We start from the raw sequence: 8,028 nt of genomic DNA, 5'->3' as shown, positions 1-8,028 counted from the left end.
TATTTCTAGTCACGAAACACTAAATTTGGATTGCAGTACCTAAATGACAGTGTTAAGGGTCTTACCAGCACCTTTTTTGGGGAAATGTGGTACCTCATAACAGCCTTGGCCTCTAACAATTCCAAACTTGTGTTTGCAACTGCTAAATCATTAATTCTCCCCTCATCTTCCAGGTTCTGTTTCCACAAACCACAGCCAGAGAGAACACCAGAAGAAATCACAATTAACCTCATGGGAAACAATGTTTAGGAGCACATGAAGTTCACCCTGTTCTTGCCATCCTGGAACAGGGGCAGCTTTTGGCCATGGCAACCAAGGCAGTATAGATAACAATGTGCAGGAGTTGGGTTTGATTTGCTTTAAAGGTAGGGAAATAGTGGGATATTGGTACCCTGCTCAGTTAAGAAATGGCATCAATACATATTTATTATACAAAGATAAATTGCCTTGAGAAACACATAATAAAAAAGCATAACCCATAACAGGGGAAAAAACTGAGTGGTTCTGTTTTGCCTGAAAATGGCATGCAAAATAAAATGTTAATTTAAAAAAAAAAATTAAACTCTAGTACTGAAAATAATAGCCACTTAGGGCTGGCCAAGGAGACTTGACTTAGCATCTTATTTGACAATTTCTGTTACTGACAGGAAATATTTATTCTAACAGAAAAGTACTAGTTGTAATATAATTCATCAGAAATAAATATGCAGAGTTAAAAGAATAGTTTATATCAGACTTTTTTCAAATATTAAGCCATATTCATAATAATTAGGGACACTGTAATAAATTCTAGGCTGTGAGATTGTAGTATGTTCCTTCAGTGAGATATGCCAAACTAAATAATAGATATGAATGGTCATATTCTTTGTATTTTTGATAGTTTTAATTATTACATTTTCTCAGAGGACAAAAAGAGAGAAAGATTTCTGAAACTTTGTTTTAAAAAACAAATCATCCGAAAACAATAGCAGGTCAACATTTACATCATTAAAAATGCTGTAATTCAGACAGTTTCAAAATATTTCTTGTTTTAAAATATTACCAAGAGATTTTCAGAAAAAGTCATCACTCAACAGTTTCCATTGACAACAAAGAGCTCAACACACACAGTGGCAAGAATAATGTAAGGACTAATTGTGTTTAGTCATTTGTAAGTAAAGAATAACCATAAATACTACAGCAGATAAGGACAGACCTCGTTGTTTTGATGGCACTGCACAGTTAATAACACAGGAAAAACTCTACCCACACAGCTTGGGCTGATTCATCCCTTCCTCCCTTTGTTATGAGTCAGATTCTTTATTACCTTTTTGTTGAATGAAAAGCTCACTATGGCACAGTCAGTGGGAGTTTTGACATCAGTGAGGTCACGGCTTGATTACCTCACCAAGTAATATTGAAAATATCCTTGTGCATTTAAACCTGTGCAATCTAACATCTCCAGAATTGGAAAAAAGCAATTACCTGCAGGAATTATGCTGCAGGTGCAACATCTGCACCTCACAACTTTAATCACAATGAGAGATGTACAGAGACTGCAGAGGGACCACAGCCATTAACAAATACCTTCAAAATACACTAAGTTTCAACTCATTTGAGGATTGAAAGGTTCTTTGGCCAAAAAGGAATGCTACATGTAGGAGGCCTCGTGTTGTGGTTTAGGAATGGTATGTTTTTCAGAGAGAAAGTTTTATATATATATACAGCTTTATATATATATATACAGGGGTTTTTATATATATTTTTATATATATATATTTTTATATATAGTTATATATAGCATTATATAGAGAGAGAGACAGTATAGATAGATAGATAGATAGATAGATGATAGATAGATGTGTATATATATATATAGAATATACACACACACACACACAAGCACAGGTATGATTCCCTTAGTCCATGGCTGTCCCTCCAAAATGTCTGTTATGTGACAGAGAGGGCTCACAATCTGACTGTAATCTGGTATATTCATCCTCCAAAAACCCACAGCACCTAGGAAAGCCTGTGTTTCCTTCTTGCTGAATGGTGAGGACATAGCAGCTATTTTATCCTGCCATTTTATTCCTGAGAACTGAATTTCCTGGGCAGGTCCTTTGACCTTACTTTGCTTTATGTCAAAACCAGCCTTCAGGAGGATCTGGATTACCTTCTCCCTTCTCTCAAAAACGTCCCCTGCTGTGTTGCCCCAATGCCATCAATGCATTCCAAGTGTTCTGGAGCCTCACCCATTTCCAGTGCAGTCTGGATCAGTCCATGGCAAACTGTAGGGCTGTGTTTCCAGCCCTGGTGTGTTGGTTCCAGGTGTACTGGGTGCCCCTCCAGGTGCAAGCAGAATGTACAAGGGACTTCTCTGCAAGTCACTGTCTTCTCAGTCAGACGCTCTGATGTCACTGCTTCCTTTGTAAGAACAGATAATGAAAACCTTCCAACAAGCCTGCAAGCAGCAGGTATCACTTCTGCAAATTACTTACAAATTAAACCACCCCTATCAGTATTTTCTACAAGCAGCAAAGGAATAACTGGGAAATGTCTTTGTTTACTGCTGACTGCAGAATCCCAAACAGTTCCCCTGCTCCTCAAAGTTCAGAGCTGACATGTCACACTCTGGCAAACCCTTTCATGACACATCCATCACATTATACAGGCATGACACATGTAGCTGGACATGCCTGTCCAAGCATGACACATCACAGGAGAGTGTGTGGGGAGAGCAGCCCTACAAACCGGGGTTAACAGGCGCTGTGGCTTCACTTGATGTTTTTATCAAATGATTTCCCCCAGATCCTTGTGAATAACATGCAGGCAGCAATGCCAGCTCCCAGGCAAACTGGAGATGTCTCCCCCTGAGCCTATAGCCACTGTCGCAATAAAGAGCTACTAAATATTTGACAGCCTCTAATACTTCCCTTCTTCAGGCGACTGCCCTCATGATAAAAGATGTCTCCAACATGCACCATCTGCCTGCAGGAGTCACTTCGCTTTTTCCTCCTCACAGACACGGAGAGATGAAAAATCAAATTTGATCAGGTGTGCACGTGAGGGTTGCAGACCTCGAGCTGGAAATCCCCAGAGGCCAGTGGGATATTCTGGCAAAACATCACCCCCCAGTTGCCCCGTGTTCACGTCCTGCCCTGGGTGTGTGCTGCTGGCCATGGTTACAGAGAGCACACTGGGCCAGAGACGGCTTCAGTCTGATTCACTTTGACTCCAGGTACTTTCTTGAGTTAAGTAATATTTAACCATTATTGTGATAAGCTCTGGATCCAATTTCATGATTATGAAACTCCTGAGAAAATTATTAGTCACACTGGCACAGGAGTTAAGGATCTTCTGGAGCAATTGTGTCACTTTGAGAATTCCTTAAAATGCCAGACATCAGCTTTTTATTTCACCACTTCATATATTTCTATAAATGCTAAGCTGTTGAGATATTGCTTCACATGCTGTTCCTCTGTAGCACCTAGATAGAATCTCAGCAGCTGATTCTCAAGAACAGGTTAGTTTTGTGCTCCTAATTCAGCTATAAATCAATAACAGGTACAGATCCTGGAGTTTTGGCAACTGTCTAGGGTAAAAGCTTATTAAAAATATACCTACTAGGACAACTTAAATTTATTACTCTACAGCTCCTCAGAGGTACTGTGTCTGCTGTGATTAAGCCAAATAAAGTGTGGCAATATATCATGGTTTTTGACCACCTTACACATGCAACTCATTTATTAAATGTTCACAGCATGTCAGTTAGACAGCAAAAGAGAAAAGCTGTAGCAGCAGCAGCAGCTGAGAACAAAGCTAAAATCTAAGCTGACACCTCTCAAAATTTAATTTCTGGTCTTTAAAAGTCACTTGGCTTGATCAGGGTTCTATAAAACAGTGTTATTTCAACAATTTTGTCTCCTAATGAAAAAATGAATATTCCCATTAGAACATATTTTCCACTGATGCAACTGCTGTTAGTCAACAAGAGGAAACATATTTTATTTTTGAATATATAGGCAGGCAGATTTGTTGTTTCTCTCTTTTTCACATCAGTAAATTCACTATTATTAGGATAAAGCATGAAAAGCTGCTAGAACACAAATCTCTCTTCCAATTACATACATAAAAAATACGTTACTTATTCATCCCAAGTTAATTTTTAAGGCTTTCATAAAAGCCCAGTACTATGATCTTTTCTATTCCAGATGGAAAGTGTTTTATTAGACTGATTCTAGACAAGACTTCACTTTCAACTCATAACAACTGAGAATGTCACATGAAAACCAGTAAGCAAGTTCTGGCCAGAGCTGGAGTCACCTGAGCAAGTTCTCTTGGCTTGTATTTTCCATGTTTTGCATTTAGACCACACAAGAGCAAGTCAAAGGTAGGTATCATAAGAACAGCCACTGAATACAACATGTATTCATGTACAACATACCAAATGCAACATGTTCAGTTATAAAAACTCTGATTTTCTAGGCTGAAACTCTTTTTGCTGAGCTCGAGACCGCACTGTATGACTGATGTGGGGATCTGGTTGCAGACTGTGCATGAACAATCCAGAGCCTCCTGAATTCTTTGGGAATTCACATCTCATGTGTTTCCTCCTTGCCCACAGGAGCTGGGAAATTAAGGGAAACATGAATAACGATTGAGAAACACCGTGCATTTTAGGAACCATTCAAGAAAATCATGGTTAAATCACCTACGTGTGATATCCACAGAGAGAACCCAAATTACCTACGTGTGATATCCACAGAGAGAACCCAAATTACCTACGTGTGATATCCCCAGAGAGAACCCAAACAGTTACTGCTCATGATCTTACACCGTTGACTTTATCACGAATTTTCACAAGCAAACAACAACACACCCGCTACCGGCAACTAAATTTTTGTTTGGTTCCGCCTCGACGTGATTCCAGAGATCCATCACAGCTCTGAACCTGTGGAACGGCCCCGTCCCGCCCGGGTAAAACGAGTGCGGGGTGGCAATAAAAGAGCGGCGGCCGCCGCGCAGGCACCGCTGGGATTCGAACCCAGGATCTCCTGTTTACTAGACAGGCGCTTTAACCAACTAAGCCACGGCGCCGGGCGGTGAACGAGGCGCCGGCGCGGCCCCAACACGGCTCTGCCGCCGCCCTCAGCGAGCGGGGCACGAACGGCCCGGGACGGAGCGACCGCCCGCCTTTGGTGCGGCACAAACACGTAAGGACCGCGGGGAAAAGGTGCATGAATGTCAGCCTTTGGGGTGCGGGAGTGGAGCCGCAGTGTGCACTCGCCCCGCCCTGCTGCGAGCTCTGTGATCCGCGCACACACACACGTACCCAGCCGCGGGGTCGGGACGAGCGCGTGTTCGTACGGGCTAAATAACCAGGAAAAGCGGTTTGGGTGGTTTTTAGGGAGCTGGCGAGAACGGTTCACACCTCACGGAGGCGATGCTGCTCCCAGGGAAGCCCCGCCGGGCGAACAGGACAGCCCGCACCGGGCAGTGCGGGGCACCGGGTCAGCGCCGCACACGGGATGCTGCCTGAAAGCGGCACTTAAACCTCGGCGGCTCGGTTTGTGAGCTTTAGGAGCCAGGCACTCTTCAATCAGCACCTGAGCACTGGCTATCGTTCCACCAGGGTGCACGCCGGGCTGTTTTCGCTACAGCGGGTGTGTCACATCACATGATTATTCATTTTTCGTTCCCCGCATTGCTGTTACATATTCCCGATATTTCCCAACATATATGCACGTCATTATAAGGCCTCTGAGGGTCTTCATCAGGGGTCTTCAGTGGTCCTTCTGTCTGAAGCTCCCCCAAAGTTCTAAGTAACCTCTTGTGAACTTCTTCAGGACAATGCCCCTGGTTAACAAGTTTCCTGGCTGGCTGCCTCTGTTCCCTCCTCACTGTTTTATCTTTAAATCACTTAGCTCAGCTATCTCTAGTTTTCTCTAATTTCTATGTTGTAAATACCATCAGTTCTTGTTACATTTCTAAACCCCAACATTAGAGCCAGCCCCTGACCCAAGGTCATTGGGAAGGATCCCACCAGGTCCCCCATCAGGGGCCTTCCAGCACTTGAAGGGAGCCTTCAACAAAAATGGAGAGAGTATTTACAAGAGTGATAGGACAAGGGGGAATGGCTTCAAAATGAAAGAGAGTAGGTTTAGATTAGATATCAGGAAGAAATTCTTTCCTCTGAGGGTGGGGAGGCCCTGGCACAGGTTGCCCAGAGAAGCTGTGGCTGCCCCTGGATCCCTGGAAGTGTCCAAGGCCAGGTTGGACAGGGCTTGGAGCACCCTGGGCTGGTGGAAGGAGTCCCTGCCCATGGCTGGGGTGGGACTGGATGGGCTTTAGGGTCCCTTCCAACCCAGGCCATTCTGGGATTCTATAATTACTCACCTGGAGTGTAATCAGAACCTGCAAAGCATAGAAATTGCTGTGGCAATTTTCCAGGCACCCAAGGCATATTTACAGCCAAATTACAGGTGTTAGTCTCCAAATAACTCCCAGAGGAGAGCAGCACCCTTGGCTTAGTCCAAAATAGCCTTTCAGCTTTCTCATCAGGTACCTAAGAATGGGGACTGGCATAATTACTCAAATTACAGCGGCACAAAAGCCAGACAAAAAGGCAGATAAATGTCCTGCTTATGAATTATCCATAATTACCACACTCTCCCCCAAACCTACCCTGCACACAGATGTGAACCTACTGCTGCAGGTGAGAGCAGTGCAGGAAACAAGCTGACTCACATGGCACTAAACAGGTAATGGGTAGAAACCAGCAGTAAGTAAAACTTGCTGCTTTTATTAAAACCAGAATGTAGGAATTAATTTTTCCTTATTTTTCTCAATTTGGGAAATAGAGTATTAATTCAAAAGAGAACTTCCAACCTGCTCACACCACTGATGTGAAATGAACCAAGCCTCTACAAAGCTACTGCTTTTCTTTTCCTGTTTCAGTGGGAAAAACTGGAGCTTTGATTTTCCAGCTGAAAGGAGAAAAAAAGAAAGAAAGAAAGTTCTAATAGAAGATTAATTATTCTAGGACTAATCTTTTCTAAAATACAGAAGTTACTTCTGTATTACTAACTACATTAAAGCCAAATTAATTCATCTATAAAATATGCATATTTTATGAGATCTGTTTAAAAAAAACCAAAACATGAGGAGCACAGACACAGCATTTTCTTTTAGCCTCTGTAAAAAAAAAAATTAATTAAGCAGCAAAGAGGGGAAAGATTGCTGGAAAATAACACAATTTACCACCTAATACTTATTCAAAGCCATAAATCTGTACAAAAATAGTATGCCCTGGAAATAATTTTCATTTAACCTTCACATAATTTAAACAAGGGTGGAAAAAAAAAAACCTATCTACTAAGATTTCTTTGTATTCCACAGCTTAACTGCATTCCAGGCTGTCACATGCCCAGTCCCAAATATTTTCTCCAGTTTAAGTTCCTTTTAGAAAGAAAATATGAAAAGGTTGAAAACCCTACTTTTAGGAATAAGGCTTCCAAATATTTTGAGACATTAAATTTTTTATTAATTGGCATGTATACTGAATAGGGCTGATCCTAATAAAGGGCTTGTGCCCACACTCCTCGTTGGAGGGAGCCTTTATTCCACAGAATTCATTTGTGCTGCATCATGCCAGACATGAACTTAGTACCTGAAAGCTCCTTTACCAGATTTTTGTAAGGGGTATGACAACAAGTTGGACAAAAGTTCATGGTCTTATTCTCTGTTTTACTCAAAAAACCTCTTCCTGGTGTCCACTGACAGCAAAGATTCTTGTTTGTCGTTGTAAAGAGGAATGGGTCATCCAAAGAACAAAAGGAAACCTGTCCATAATTTGCATAGATATGTATTTTCTTTGGCAAGATTGAAATAGTGTATTCATTTAAAATTGTTTAAAGTTTCCCAAGGGACAAGTAAGCAATTCAATTCCTTAGCACCATGCAGCATAAGTAATATTTCTACTCCTGGGGATTTTATTCTTCACCTGATACATCACAGCTATTAAATGGATTAATGCAATGTGTTTTATTA

General features: G+C 41.8%; 1 non-coding gene across 1 annotated transcript; it reads right to left on the bottom strand.

Annotated features, from left to right (window-relative positions):
• Window positions 1-5,002: 5,002 nt before the first annotated feature.
• TRNAT-AGU (transfer RNA threonine (anticodon AGU)) lies at window positions 5,003-5,076 on the bottom strand. The gene has a single exon. It is a non-coding gene; the product is annotated as a tRNA-Thr (tRNA).
• Between the last annotated feature and the right edge of the window lie 2,952 nt (window positions 5,077-8,028).

This window comes from Manacus candei, unplaced genomic scaffold (assembly GCF_025592945.1).
Source record: "Manacus candei isolate 608988 ecotype Guabito, Panama unplaced genomic scaffold, ASM2559294v1 h1tg000065l, whole genome shotgun sequence".
NCBI lineage: Eukaryota > Metazoa > Chordata > Aves > Passeriformes > Pipridae > Manacus > Manacus candei.
Note: the sequence above shows the minus strand (reverse complement) of the source record. Positions and strands in the feature narration are given on the sequence as shown.